The sequence below is a fragment of the Anser cygnoides genome, chromosome 2 (assembly GCF_040182565.1).
Source record: "Anser cygnoides isolate HZ-2024a breed goose chromosome 2, Taihu_goose_T2T_genome, whole genome shotgun sequence".
NCBI classification, from domain to species: Eukaryota; Metazoa; Chordata; class Aves; order Anseriformes; family Anatidae; genus Anser; species Anser cygnoides.
Genome location: NC_089874.1, coordinates 76,736,538 through 76,750,025, shown reverse-complemented (window position 1 = coordinate 76,750,025; position 13,488 = coordinate 76,736,538). Strand labels below are relative to the sequence as shown.

Genomic DNA, 13,488 nt, shown 5'->3' with positions numbered 1-13,488 from the left:
AACTCTCTTCATTTGAGAATGGACCCCTACCTCACTCAGGGCATCTACAATCACTGCCTTTGCAGGTTCACTTGGTGTCCACAGAGCGCTGTTTTGGGAAGCTTGCCAGATTTTCTTTTCCTATTGACTTGTGACTTAAAACAAAACAAAACAAAACAACAACAAAATTTTCTGCATCACTAAAATTCCAATTATGGGCTGTATCTATATTATCTACCACATTCCCCCATTCCCTGTAGAATTACTCCACTAGTAAGAATAAGTTTAACACAAACTCAACTAGTTTAGGTTTGTCTGGCCCTTCTCATTAGGATTTGATCTGACAAAATATAAGTACAAACATCCAAGCTACTTGAAAAGGTTCTCCACAAAGACAATGGGAAAAAAAAAAATTCCTTGGACGTGATTCATCTTACAATATAATAAAGTAGGTCAGACAGATCTGGCACTAAAGTGTCTATTTCTTTGCAGTGACTTAAAATTATTTTTAGACAGATACCACAAACCAAAATCAGAGAAGAGGAATTCCAGTGTTCTGTCTACATTATCTTTTCTTTTTATTAATAGTTTTGTTCCATTGATTTCTACAGTGTGTTAGACATACTCTTATCACCTCAAAAGAGTACACTTACTATGCCGTGTAATCAAATTGGTTATGCTGTCATGCATAAAGACGTTATACATTCCCACATTAAACTACCCTGTTCTTTTAAGTCACTGGGTCTGAATGCCAGAAAGAATAAAGCATCTAATGTCCAATTTACTTAAGTGGGTGTTATACAGTCCTCCCACACAGCACTGTTCAACAGGTGTTTTTTTTTTTTTCTTTTTTTCCTCCTGAGCAAGACTCTAAATTGTAGGTTTAAAAATGGTAGTTCTGATCAATTCATTTTTAAGTTTGGTTTTTGATCCAATGTTTTTTCCTTGCTATTGTCAAAGCTCAGAAAAGTAGTTTATTGATATAATCTCTAAAAATAAAAGCACAATGGTCATGTTAACCTTCTTTTTTTTTCTTTTCTTTTTCTTTTTTTTTTTTTTTTTTTTTTTCCCCATGAAATCTCTCTGTGATTGAGAATCAGGGTTCCCTGGGAACTTACTTGGAGGTTAGTAGCCTAACTGGTTGGTGCTGGGGCTTTCACGGCACACTGATGTGACAGCCCAGTGTTAGGGCCCATCATCCCAAGTCCCACACATGAAAAAGCAGTGGCTGTGTTACAGCAGGGCTTGCAGGGAGAAAAGATAACAGCATAGAAATCAGAGCCTGCTTACAGAGGAGGATGATGCTGAAAGAATTAGTGTAACAGTGTGCAAGTTGGAGGGAATTTTGGAAATCAAACACCAAGCCCATATGTGTTCAAATTTAGGTGCAGAGGTTATTACAAGGGAGGAGTTACAAATAATGACATGCCTGAAGTAGAGGAACCTGGTATGAATTGAACTGAGAAGTGAAGACCCCAGAAGACTAAACAGGTTAACAGAGACTTGCTTAATCCCAAGGGTGTGGGAAAACCACAACAACAACATCGCCATTTTTACCCCTTATTTTAACACGTACCTCTATCTGCTGAGGCATTCTCTAGCTGTTTATTGGGTTGGACTTTCAGGCTTCAGAGTGGATACTCTAATTCATAGCAGATTCTGATCTTACTTCCATTTATTATCCACTTCCTTTTACCACTAGATAGCATAAAGGAGTTAAAATCTATCAGGCTTAGATCCATGAAATCTAAATTCACTTCTGGTAAGCCAGCCACAGGATTTTTGCAGACAAAAATGCTTACCTTGGGAAAAAAAAAAAGCTTGTATTTCCATTTCCCAGGCAACTTTTCTAGAAGGAATGATATAATAGGCAAACTGCTTCCTAGGGTAAATGTTAGTCATCTATACGTCCATGTCCTCTATGTTCATTACTGACATTAATTATACCCAGGACGGAAGCCATCAGACACAATAAAACCCTAGCTAATTCACAGTCTGTCTATTCAGCAACAGAAGCTGCTGTCTTATAAGCAGGCTGTTTTAGTGTTTCACACAGCCTTTTCAGTGAATATGAAGTCAAATGCAAGGGTTTGTACATTCATCCTTCTGTTGTACACCACATAACACATACTGCATTCAAATGATCTAAATTGATGAGATAGGTGCTGCATTGCTGAGTAAGATAGGAAAAAGAGAGTACTAATCATTTGATTGGTTAGTTGGTTAAAGGTTCTATTATTAGGAATGTAGAAAAAAGATCTCAATTACTGTATTACATTCAAAATAACCCCATGGCAATATTTGTTCTATGGTCTGATAAGTCATGTACTGCTACGGATGCCTGACTATTGAAAAAGGAAAGCCTGCACATTACATCAGGAATGCATACTTCTCCTTTACTTCCTTTTAATTTTTAAGAAGTCACAGAGTGAAAATTCATTTAGGAGATCCTTCATTACTGCATGTTATATGACAGTGCCTTTATGTTTTGAAAAATCCTAAGAATCATGTATGAAAGCATCTAATAAATATCTCTGGAGTTTTACTGTAACATTAAACTAGGATTATTTGAATTCTATTCATACCCAATGTCAACAGTATAACTCAGCCCTTGATGAATGCAAAAAGGTTACCAGACTGGAAGGCACACTGCTTTTTAATTAAATACATTTTTTCCTAAGTTTGTTCTGTCCCATTCAGATAGTGCACAGGAGTTCTGTCCAGAATGTTTTTCTAAAGTGCTTGTTAAAGATGTCTATACTGCATTGTACAACTCCATAGGAAGAAATTTTTTTCACTGAGCAAAGACCTATCTCAATATTATACATGAGGAATACACTAAGGGAAAGAAATAAGGAAGGAAAAGATGGCAGAATAAACTGTAATCTATTACTCATGTAATTGTTAACACAAAGGTCCACATATCCTATCAAAAGACTATTTATTACACAAAGTACATCAAAGAACCATCCCTAAAATCTTGATGCACCAAATCAAAAGTTATGATCAGAAGAAATCAAAACTGAATTTGCAGAAGGCTGGAAGTTTCCTAACAGCAAATATCTAGAAAAGCAAGAAACAAACTATAGATGTTTCATGTTCACTGAAGAGGTTATTACCTCCTTTAAATTATAATCAGAAAACCTACCTAAACCATGTCATGAGGAAAAGGAGAATGAAAGGACTTGTAAGAAGACTTAAAAGGCCTTCCTGAGGTTGTGACTCACAACTTCAGAATAAACAGAGAGCTTACAAGAAATAGAGAAAGATACATTTTATAAATTAATAAACAGGACTAAAATGAGAATTACCTCTATTTAATAGGAAGATGAACTCCACTGAGCATGTTTTTCTCATTTTAATTTTTTTTTCAATGTCTTTTAACTATATAAACAAATACAAAACTGAGTACTAAATCAGGTTGTTATGTGAGACTAATGCAGCAGAGAGATCTCTACATCAGCCCCCCAAAATATAATTTGTGTCATAATGACAGCATTCAACAGAGAAGCAAAGGACGAGTAACTAATGGAAACATGGATGTGTTAGTTTTAATATCCAAATTGGAATCTAAACTTGAAGTGCTTAGCTTGTGAAGATAAACAGAAGATAAATAAAATAAGGCTTGGAAAAGAAAGTCTCCATACAGAGCCCTGGGAAAACTGGCACATGAAATTACAAACCCTCCAGCAAATATTTTAAGCAAATCTGCCCAATTGGGAATGGTATCCTAGCAGCACACAGAGAATGAGAATATAGCAGTAAAAGAGAGAAGGAAATCTAGGCAACTAAAAGCCCAAAGCTTCAGGTTTTACCTGAAATTTTGAAGTGAAGAATAATTCAATATATGGATAAGATGAAAAATAAATTCAGTAAGATTTCACTGAAGACAGAATATGCCAAACCATTTTGATATCTTCACGCGGTTTCATTTCGATATGATAATATATTTCGTCGGCAATAAAACTGTGCATCTACTCTGTCTCATCTTCAGTGAATTCTTGGGTGTACTGCTAAACAGAACGTTACCGGGTAAACCAGAAATAGACTGGATTAATTCATAAACAAGGCAGTACCGAGAAAATAAGCATCACCTGAAGTGTCATAAAAAAGACATCTGATTCATTTTCTATCAGTCTTACCGTATTTTCTAGACCTTTTTTTACCTTTGTAGGCTTCTAAACATCATTTTCCATTCAGTGTTCTATTTGAGGAAATCTTTCTCTTTTGCATAGAAACAATCATACAAGACTACATTTACCGTATCATTGCTTCAAACCCTCCCGGGGTTATGATTATAGGAAACCTTGATTGTTTGTTGCTTGTTTTAAAAATATATATTCAGAAGACAAATGTAACAAAGGAAAAAGCCAAAGGGTAACAATCTCTTGCATATTTCCTATTAAAAAACAAACAAACAAACAATCAAAAAAAAATTACTTCTTTGTTGTTCTTGCCATTATTATTGCCTACAGTGAAGAAATTGTTAGGAAGAAAACCTACACACATTGTACTGTTCAATTTCATTGTAGTCTGCTATCTCTTGCTGAGCTGCTTGCTAAGAGATACCTCTAAAACAAGAAAGGACCTGTATTAGAATATATTTGGGCCACCTTTCTTGATCAGCTTGTTCATATAATAAAACGGCTCCAGTAACTTGGCAAACTCCAAAAGCAGATATAATTCCAGTTTCTGACTAGTACTTCGCACCTTACGATTTTCAGGTGAAAACTAGCTGAAAACAAGCACAGATCACAGCGTGTTTACTCTGAAGACACTGCACAAAGGACAAAAGAATAACTGTGAGTTTCCTGACAAGAGTAACCTCCCACCAGAAACTCTGGCTGAACTATGTAACATTGTTTGTAACATTGTTTGACAACGTTATTTTTTGTTGTTGTTGTTTGTTTACGTGGTTTTTTTTCTCCTGTAGAATTGAAATACTATTTTTTTTATAATAAAAAATAGCACAAAGAAACAAGTGAATATAAGCAATGTAGTTTTGATTAATAGATGTTAAACTCCACTAGCCTTGAAAAAACTGAACTTGAAGTACTCCACAACCAAGCTGACACTCTTTGTAAGCAAGATATTTCAAGGTCTTATAAAATCATCCTCTTTAATGTTGGTATCTCAGGAAATACATATAATTAGTAATGTATGTAGAGAGTTTTCTAAATAACCAAATTGAATTTCCATCATTTCAAGCTTTCGCATAGCATTTATTCAGAAGGTAAGAATATGCCCCTATAATAGAGGTTCACATTAAATACATACATATATCTACATTTTATATATATCTATATATAAATATAAAGGAGTGTATGTTATATATACAATTGCATTGTTAAAACTCTAATATAAATAAAGCTCTAAAAAAGTTCCTGAACACTGGTTTAACAAACTTTTCATATCACAGTGCTTTGTCTCCTCCTGCCCCCTCCCAAGACAAACAAACTGGGGGGAGTGGAGGGGGAGGGAAGCTGAGCTTTTTAAATCAATAAATAATTAGCCTTTACATTTTATTACCATTGCAATAAAGCACATTATTCACATTATTGTCTAAAAAACAATATTTTATTTGAGAAATTGGTGATGATTTTAAAGGGGAAGATAAATAAAGCATTTGCTTTCAAAATTAAATTCCTATTATAACAATATTAATTCATACATATACTGCAGGTATATCAGATCTTGTAATAAGACTGTGCAGCTGTAGACATGTCAATATATAGTTCTACACCAGTCGTTACTGATATGTTCACATGCATTGAGTTTGAATTCAACCCTGCATTTTCACCAGAGCTAAAATATATAATACAGGTAACACTACATAACTGTTATAGATATGAAGCACCAAAAGCCCTTGCAGATCATTTGACCAGAGGTAATAAACAAAATGAGCTATTTCAGAAGAACAGACTACTACTTAGTTTACATGTTAAATACAAGAAGTATGTAAAAAGTAATCCTAAAACTATCTAGTTAAGAGCTATGAAATTCCATATTTGTTTTTTCTCTGCAATCTTGGTTCAGCCCTTTTATAGGCTCTTTATTTCTGCAACCACGTATACGTTTATTCCGTGATTCCCTGCCTCAAGCTGGAACAGGAGTGGCCTAGGAATGACTGAGGGAAATGCAGAAAATGAGACTCATGTCTGTAGGACTGCTCTGTTAGGTTCGTTAATGAAGTCAGTACAGCATAGCTAATAGGGCTGTGGATTGCAGAGAGGGAAAGACAGCAGAAAGGACACTTTGTGGAACAGCTTCTTTGTGGCACAGCTTCTTTGTGGCAACATCATTATGGACAGTTCCACTACTCTGCCATTAATCATCTGATAGCCATGAACTTACTATCATTATTATCTGTGCTATATTTCTAACAAAATATGTATCCTAATGCCATTTATTCCTTCTCATAAATGGCTTAATATTAATGGCTGAAAAAGGAGCAAGCCAACACGTCATAATCAATCACATTTATCAGTTGGGGTAATAAAATCAGTTTTATTACTAACAATAAGCGGTTTATTTTAAACAAACAAACACTAGTTCCTTTTGAAGAACATAAAATTTTACAGCTATCAATGTTTATGCTACAGTAACTTAACGTTCCTGAATAATACAAGGTCCTACTAATAACACTGGTAATAGTGGATAATACATGACACATACCATGCTCTGCTGACTGTAAATGATGAACACGGGGCTCAAATTAGTTATCCAGTAAATCCCTGCATCCTCTGATTACATATTTAGAAAGCATCCACTCCCTTATGCTGAGTAACAACTTGGCTGACTATAAATACATGAAACACTGTGCCCCTATATGGTTGATAATTGTGTCTTTCTTACGTGTCAAGCCTCTGCTTATTCAGATACATTTTCCAAAGATGAATTCTGAAATTTTACTGCAGCTGAAGTATTTCATCCTTTTGTGTATTCACTGGCAGTCCAAGAGTTTTTGTTATCCAAAATCCAAAGCTTTTTGCAGATAACTGCTCTTCCCTGAAATGACTACATGCATGCATATTGATGGGGTGGAAGTACTGTTTGGCAGCCACTCTCCTTACCGTTAAAAATTACGAGTCCTATCTGTCGGGCTAGATCTGTCTGTAGCTATCCCTCCTCCTGCGTGCTCAATGCCCAACACTAAATGCGGCAGAGCGAGCCCTCCTCTCTTAGTTCCTCTCCACCCTCCTTGAGACTGAAAGACACTCTGAGCTTGATCCAGAGCAATGAATGGAAGAGAGAGGAAAATGAGCCAGGGGACACTTTTCCCTCCTAGCGTACAGTGTGCTCCTGCTGAACGTGACTCTGACCACCACCTGTCTGCCAGGACAAAGAGTCCTCACCAGCATTAACTAAGTAAAGAGAGCAGGAGCAAATGGTCACATGAGTCTCACCTGATGCCACTTTCGGCTACAATCCTGATTTCTTGGAGCTTAACTCAAAATACAGAGGTGGAGATATAGCAACAGGAGCAGCTTTAAGAAGGTTTATACCCTTTTTCCAGGCTGAGGATTTTGTTGTCAAGATTCACTTCAATTGTCAAGTGGTATTCTTGACTGGCAGATGCAGAAAGCAGTTCATGAACCTGAACTTAAAGGTCATAGAAAAGCTCTTGCAAATTTGTGCCAAAGCTGACCAAGTAGTTTCAGCTAAAATTGCAATGATAAAGTACTTATAAACAATTCTGATACATTTTGTGATATGGCATGTTGAACTCCTACCTATTGTTCTTGTTTCATATTTTGGCTGTAGAATATATATCAGGATACCATACTGCAAGGAAATGCCTCCCCCTCCCCCCCCCCCCCCCCCCCCCCAAAAAAAAAAAAAAATTAGGGGATCTTCACAACATAAATGAAAAGACAAATAAATTAGCACCAAAACCTGAAGAAATATTTTCAAGGATGAATTTGTATTTCCAAGTGAAACTGTGTTTTGATACATCGTATGAATAAATCAACATCATACTAGTGCACGATGCCCCTTGTGGATCTGAGACTTTTCTCTCATGGCTTCTCCACAATACAAATACTAAAATATTCTGTTAGCTAGAGAGAACAACTCTTCAAAATGGTTGTTCAGGCACACTGAGACAGAAAACTCAAGTTACAATCGCTTTTTTTCATGGATACTAAGCTTCCCATCTGTCAGAAATTTTCCCTATATGCCAAGTTATAGAATATTTCTCTGTCTCTGCTAGAACGAATATTTTAAAAATCCATGAAAAATGCTTCATTCAAATTTTGGAGTGTCTTCTCTGCTTTATACCATGTTTTTGTTCTTCCATTTCTCCAGAAATCTTTGACTGAACACACTTCCCCTGTTATGGTCTGTTTTCATTATTGTCCAATTCCTCTTGGTTTGTTTATACCCTCCAGTAAATACATTTTATATTTGAAGGTTTTTCTGCACACTCTACAAAGATTTTTCACCACAGAAATGCATGACTAAGCTAGCTGCAGCACAAGAAAACAGCTTTAATAGCAGTGAATGCTCTGCGCTCCACTTCACTAAATATGCCTAAAGATGAAAAGAGTACAAGCTAAAAGCTATTCAGCTTTAAGAAAAACACAACTACATCCATACTTGAATTCTAAGTACACCTATATGCAAAAGGATTAAAGGAACCTTACTTTTGAACATTAGAACTCTATTTTGGGGTGAAATTCTTATTTGTAATAAGACATATACAACAATCTTCTAAGTTGGCAACAGCCACATAAAGTTTCCAGATACTAAATGAACACTGCACCTATACTCAACCAGATTTCTTCTGAGTAAAGAAAATCCAGTAACGTCATTAGATTGTGGCATAATAGAAGAGCAAACTCCTCTAGAAGGTAACAGGGAGTGTGGAACCTAACCTACAGGATTTTCTTTCTAGAAAATTACGTCTTTCCATTGACTCTATAGGACCTCAAGAGAGAATCAACCCCCAAAGTTACATAACTGAAATTAGATGCTCAGAGTAACTGATGTGAATGTCTTTCCCTCTCTCGTGTCTAGAATTGATATAAACTTCTTAAAACTCTTCTCCAAGGCCTATAGGTAATATTTTTCTTCTACAGGAAATCTACAAATGACTAAAATCACAACAAGTACTCTTCAAATCTGTTCTATAAACAATTAACTGATGCTCTTCTCTGCAAATTTACATTAGCAGCTGGTGAATTTGGAGAAAACTCAAGTAAAGGTGGGTAGAGATTCTTTAAAGCGCTTGAGAAGGGAGCACTGGAAAAATGATGCATAAGTGACTGACAAAATTATGTTTTTGCTACTATGCCTATCACCTTCAAGAAACTGTATTCTTACATTAAATGTTACCTTATGAAACTATCAAGGTCCTTGTCAATTTGGCTTATCGTCAGGGGAAGCATTTGTAACATTACATCAACCCTAATTTGGGTAACCAAACGCTGTGCAATTTCAGTGAGAATTGCTTACTTATACTAGGACATATGTTTCCTCTCATCTTTGTGCCAGCTATCTTCTAACATTGTTCTTTGTGAAAATAACAAATGAGCAGAACAGGAGAAGGTTGACTGCTGATCACAGCATCACAGAAAAGCTGAGGTTGGAAGGGACCTCCGGAGATACCTAGTCCAGCCCAACCCCCACTGTTCAAGCAGGGTTCCCTAGAGAACATTATTTTCAGACCATCATGTCCAGACAGCTTTTCAGTATCTCCAGGGAAGGAGACTCCACAACCTCTCTGGGCAACCCATTCCCGTGCTCAGTCATCCTCACAGTAAAGAAATTATTCCTTATGTTCAGACAGAAAGTGTTTGAGACTAAGATCGAAGTCATTCTTGCACTATTTTCCTGTTACAACCAATGTTAACATAGACTTCCATCATCTATACCTCATTGTTTCATAAAACAATCCAATTTTTTCTCTTTTTGTTCTTAAATAAGGCTTCCTAAATCTGCATTCAGATGCTTAAATATATATGTACATATATATATATATATACACAAATATACAAACATTTCCATAAAGGTCAAAGAATGTCCCTTGGAGTTTTTATTTACTTCATTCTCCAGGAGGTACTGAAAGTTTTGCAATTTTACAAGTATAATGATTCAGTTTACATGCATAAGTATGCATCTTAGGAAGACCTTCCTTTATTCTGCAAGATTCATTTACTCTTACACTAACTAGGATTTCATGTTTCTTTTCCAACAAGAGACCATTAAACAAACAAACAAAAACACCAACAACAAAACAACACAAAAATAACTGTTTCTGTTTGAAAAATATATTCTTCAAACTTTAATAAATGACAAAGCTGAAACTGGGAATTTTTTCACATGGAGTTAGGTATTGAGAAATTCTGCCTGTTAAAAACATTTCTTTAAGGCAAGCAGAAACAGTCTTCCACAAAAGATACAGATGCTGTCCCTACTATCCTTCAGGAGGGCAAGATGACAAAACAGAAGTTGTATGGTTTTTCATAAAATGAGATGTGTAAATAATGCTTCTGATATTAACAAGATGAATCATTTCCTGAAACTTATCCAGAAAATTAATAGATCGCTTAAGATGTGTCAAATAAAAGAGTAGGTCATAACTGTATTAAGTTCTGCCTTCACCAGCTTAAGGCAAAAACAAGGAATACATACCAAGACATGAACTGGAGGCTGAGTTTGCATACTAAACACCAAATCCTAGCTCCTTAATCAATCCTTATAACCAGAAACCTATTCCAGACAAGGAAAGTGGAAGACAGAAAGAGGCACATTTTGTGGACATTAAGTCTTTAGAAATATCCACTATATTTTGATTAATAGGCAGAGGCAACTCTGATGACTAAAAATGTGCTGTATGCTTTCTTTTACTCTGTAGTTCATCAACTGAATAGAGCGCTGCTTTAACAATAGGGAAGTTATTAGCTAATACAGTAAAAATAAATTCAATTGCAAAGTGAATTACCTCCTGAGGTCTCTTCCAACCTATTTTTTCTCCTGATCCCATACTTATTAATCACACCACATTACCTTTAAAAAGACTAGTCATTTAAACAGAATGAAAACAACAAACTTAATTATTAAAAAAAAATAATAATAATCTACCAGAAAGATTCTTGTTTCCTTCTGTTAACCTCATACACTTAGAAATGTTGAAAACCTTTTTTCATGTGTTTGTACGGTAAGGCCTTTCACCAAAGCCAATTGTCAAGATATTTTTGTTTGTTTGTTCCCCATCCTAATAGCTTATAATAAAGGACAACATATCCAAGTGTTTCTTAGGAAGAAAAACAAGTAGACAAACAGAAACAAAATACCAGGTAAGATATACCTGGAAAAAAAAAAAAAAAAGAGAAAAAAAATTGATTGAAATAATCTGTTTAGTGGATGATTTTATTTACTAAATTTCTTTTCCTACATATATGGCTATCATGCAGAACTCAAAACACAGATCTTCTTGGACTAAATTTTTATGAGTCTACACCATAAATCAAAATTTCAACCAGCTTAGAACTATAGCCAACAAATCCTAGGTGAATAATGGTCATCTGTAAGTTTTTAATGTAGCAGCAAAGCTACTTCCTAAATATTTATCTTAACAAGCTCTACAAAGGAAGTCCTCAGGGAACAGTAGTAATAAATCAGTCTTGCAATATAACATGCTATACCTATTTCAGTCAGTGCTTGTTGGTCATAAACAGCAGTAGCAATGTTTTTATAAACAAACAGTGGGTTTTCCTTGTTAACTCCGAGTGCAGGTATAGGCATTCTCAATAAAATGCATCCATTTCAAACACCTGAAGTTATATTCCCTCAGATTTGCTCCTCAAAAGAAAGCCTTCCTTTCAGACGCCTGTGCAGAGGAGCAAGCAGGGCCTGCTTGTGGGGAGCAGGGCATGGGGACAGGCCCCAGAGGGCCCAGCTGGTCCTGCAGGCCAGCTCTGCTCTGCGTGGGGAGCAGGGAACCACCGCAGGGCTCTTCCAGCCAAAGCTTCTCCACCCATCTGCACCCAGCACTGACAGGACTCGGGGCTGACAGACCTTACTGAAATTTTGGAAGTGGCCCATGTCCACTTAATGTGCTTTCACATAAGAAAGGCCATCAAAGATGTCATTTCTTCATTTTTTTCTTCAGTTATTGCCATTAATAAAGGAACACGTTAGCACACGTCATAAAAATCCAAGAGGAAAACTAGGTAGGCTAGTGAGTATCGATGATGGAGACTGTGTGGGAGCTCTAAGTAGTAATAAACACTTAATAACTAGCTGTTAAATTTTAGAAAATCAGGTTTTTGTTTGAAGGAAGCTGTCCCTTTCAGCTTAGCTCTAATACAGGCCACTGAAGAAAAAACTCTTGTTTATCTTCTTGCCTTCTTAACCTCTCACTAAAAATCAAATTATCAGGCTAAAATTATACATGCATCTTTGGGGGAGGGGGGGTGGGGGGGGCAAGGAAAATCTTTAGAGCAATACATCTTAAGACTGCCTTATCTAGAAATTTTTCCAAAGGTACTTTAAAAGTTAGTAGTAGCTCCAAACTACTACTTTGTAGTTCCAAAGGTACTGCAGCCTTCGAAGGGCAACTATGATGACACGATAATCCTGATTCCTCACATTAGAATCCAGTCCAAAATGCACATCAACACTTTTCACAGAAGCTGTCAACTGGAAAACCCCCACTCAAGCCACCAACGTCTTCCCTCTGAGTATCTGCTTTCCTGCTTCACTAGAGCAAAGCAGTTTTACATCAACTCTAGATCTAGTTATTTATAATCCCATTAATATAATTTATGACCTAAAAAGGGACTCTGGGGAGGAGGCTTCCGTACTATAGGACAATGTGATTCTGAGAGCCAAATATAGCTGTTGACTATTGACTGTTATCTTAGTTTGGAAATTTATCTTAGTTAACAGGCAGGGGGAGGGAAAAAAAAAAATGGAATTTTCTCTGACAAAGAATCTATGAAATCTCCATGTGATTGACTCAGAGCTGTCGAAAAAGTTTAGCTGCTTGCAGGAGATGGGAACTTTGTGGAAGGCAAGGCAATCAACTGCTATACATGCAGAGTTCAAGAGCCTTCATCACTTCAGCTTCCATTTCCTTACCTGACCAGAAACAGGTATAAGTAAGTCAACTAATTGATATGACCCGATCAGTCAGGTTCATAGGTGAGCCATCTGTTCATACTGCAAGGACACAGAAACCTCTTTTTACACACAGAGAAATGTTGCAGGCTTTAGCTCAGAATCTTGGGCAACTCATAAAACCAGTAATTATACAACAGATGAGAAACACTTCATGAAGATTAGACGATTTTTAGGTGTAATAAAACAAATGATGATGAATGTAAGAAATAACATAAAAATAAAAAAGCCATAAAAAAAGTCATTGGGAAATCTAGGACCCTTGCAGAGGCTTAAGATTGCATCGGGACAGGAAACCATTACTGGTTGTTATACAAAAGTATATCAAAAGTTAGAGAGATTAAGTTAAATTGAACAAAAAGCTGAAGCAATACTATAGTAGGG

General features: G+C 36.2%; 1 protein-coding gene across 20 annotated transcripts in view; it reads right to left on the bottom strand.

Annotated features, from left to right (window-relative positions):
* The window catches only part of LOC106034895 (uncharacterized), a 570,359-nt gene that overhangs the window by 326,189 nt on the left and 230,682 nt on the right, over positions 1 to 13,488 (bottom strand). The gene's annotated exons all lie outside the window — the stretch shown is intronic.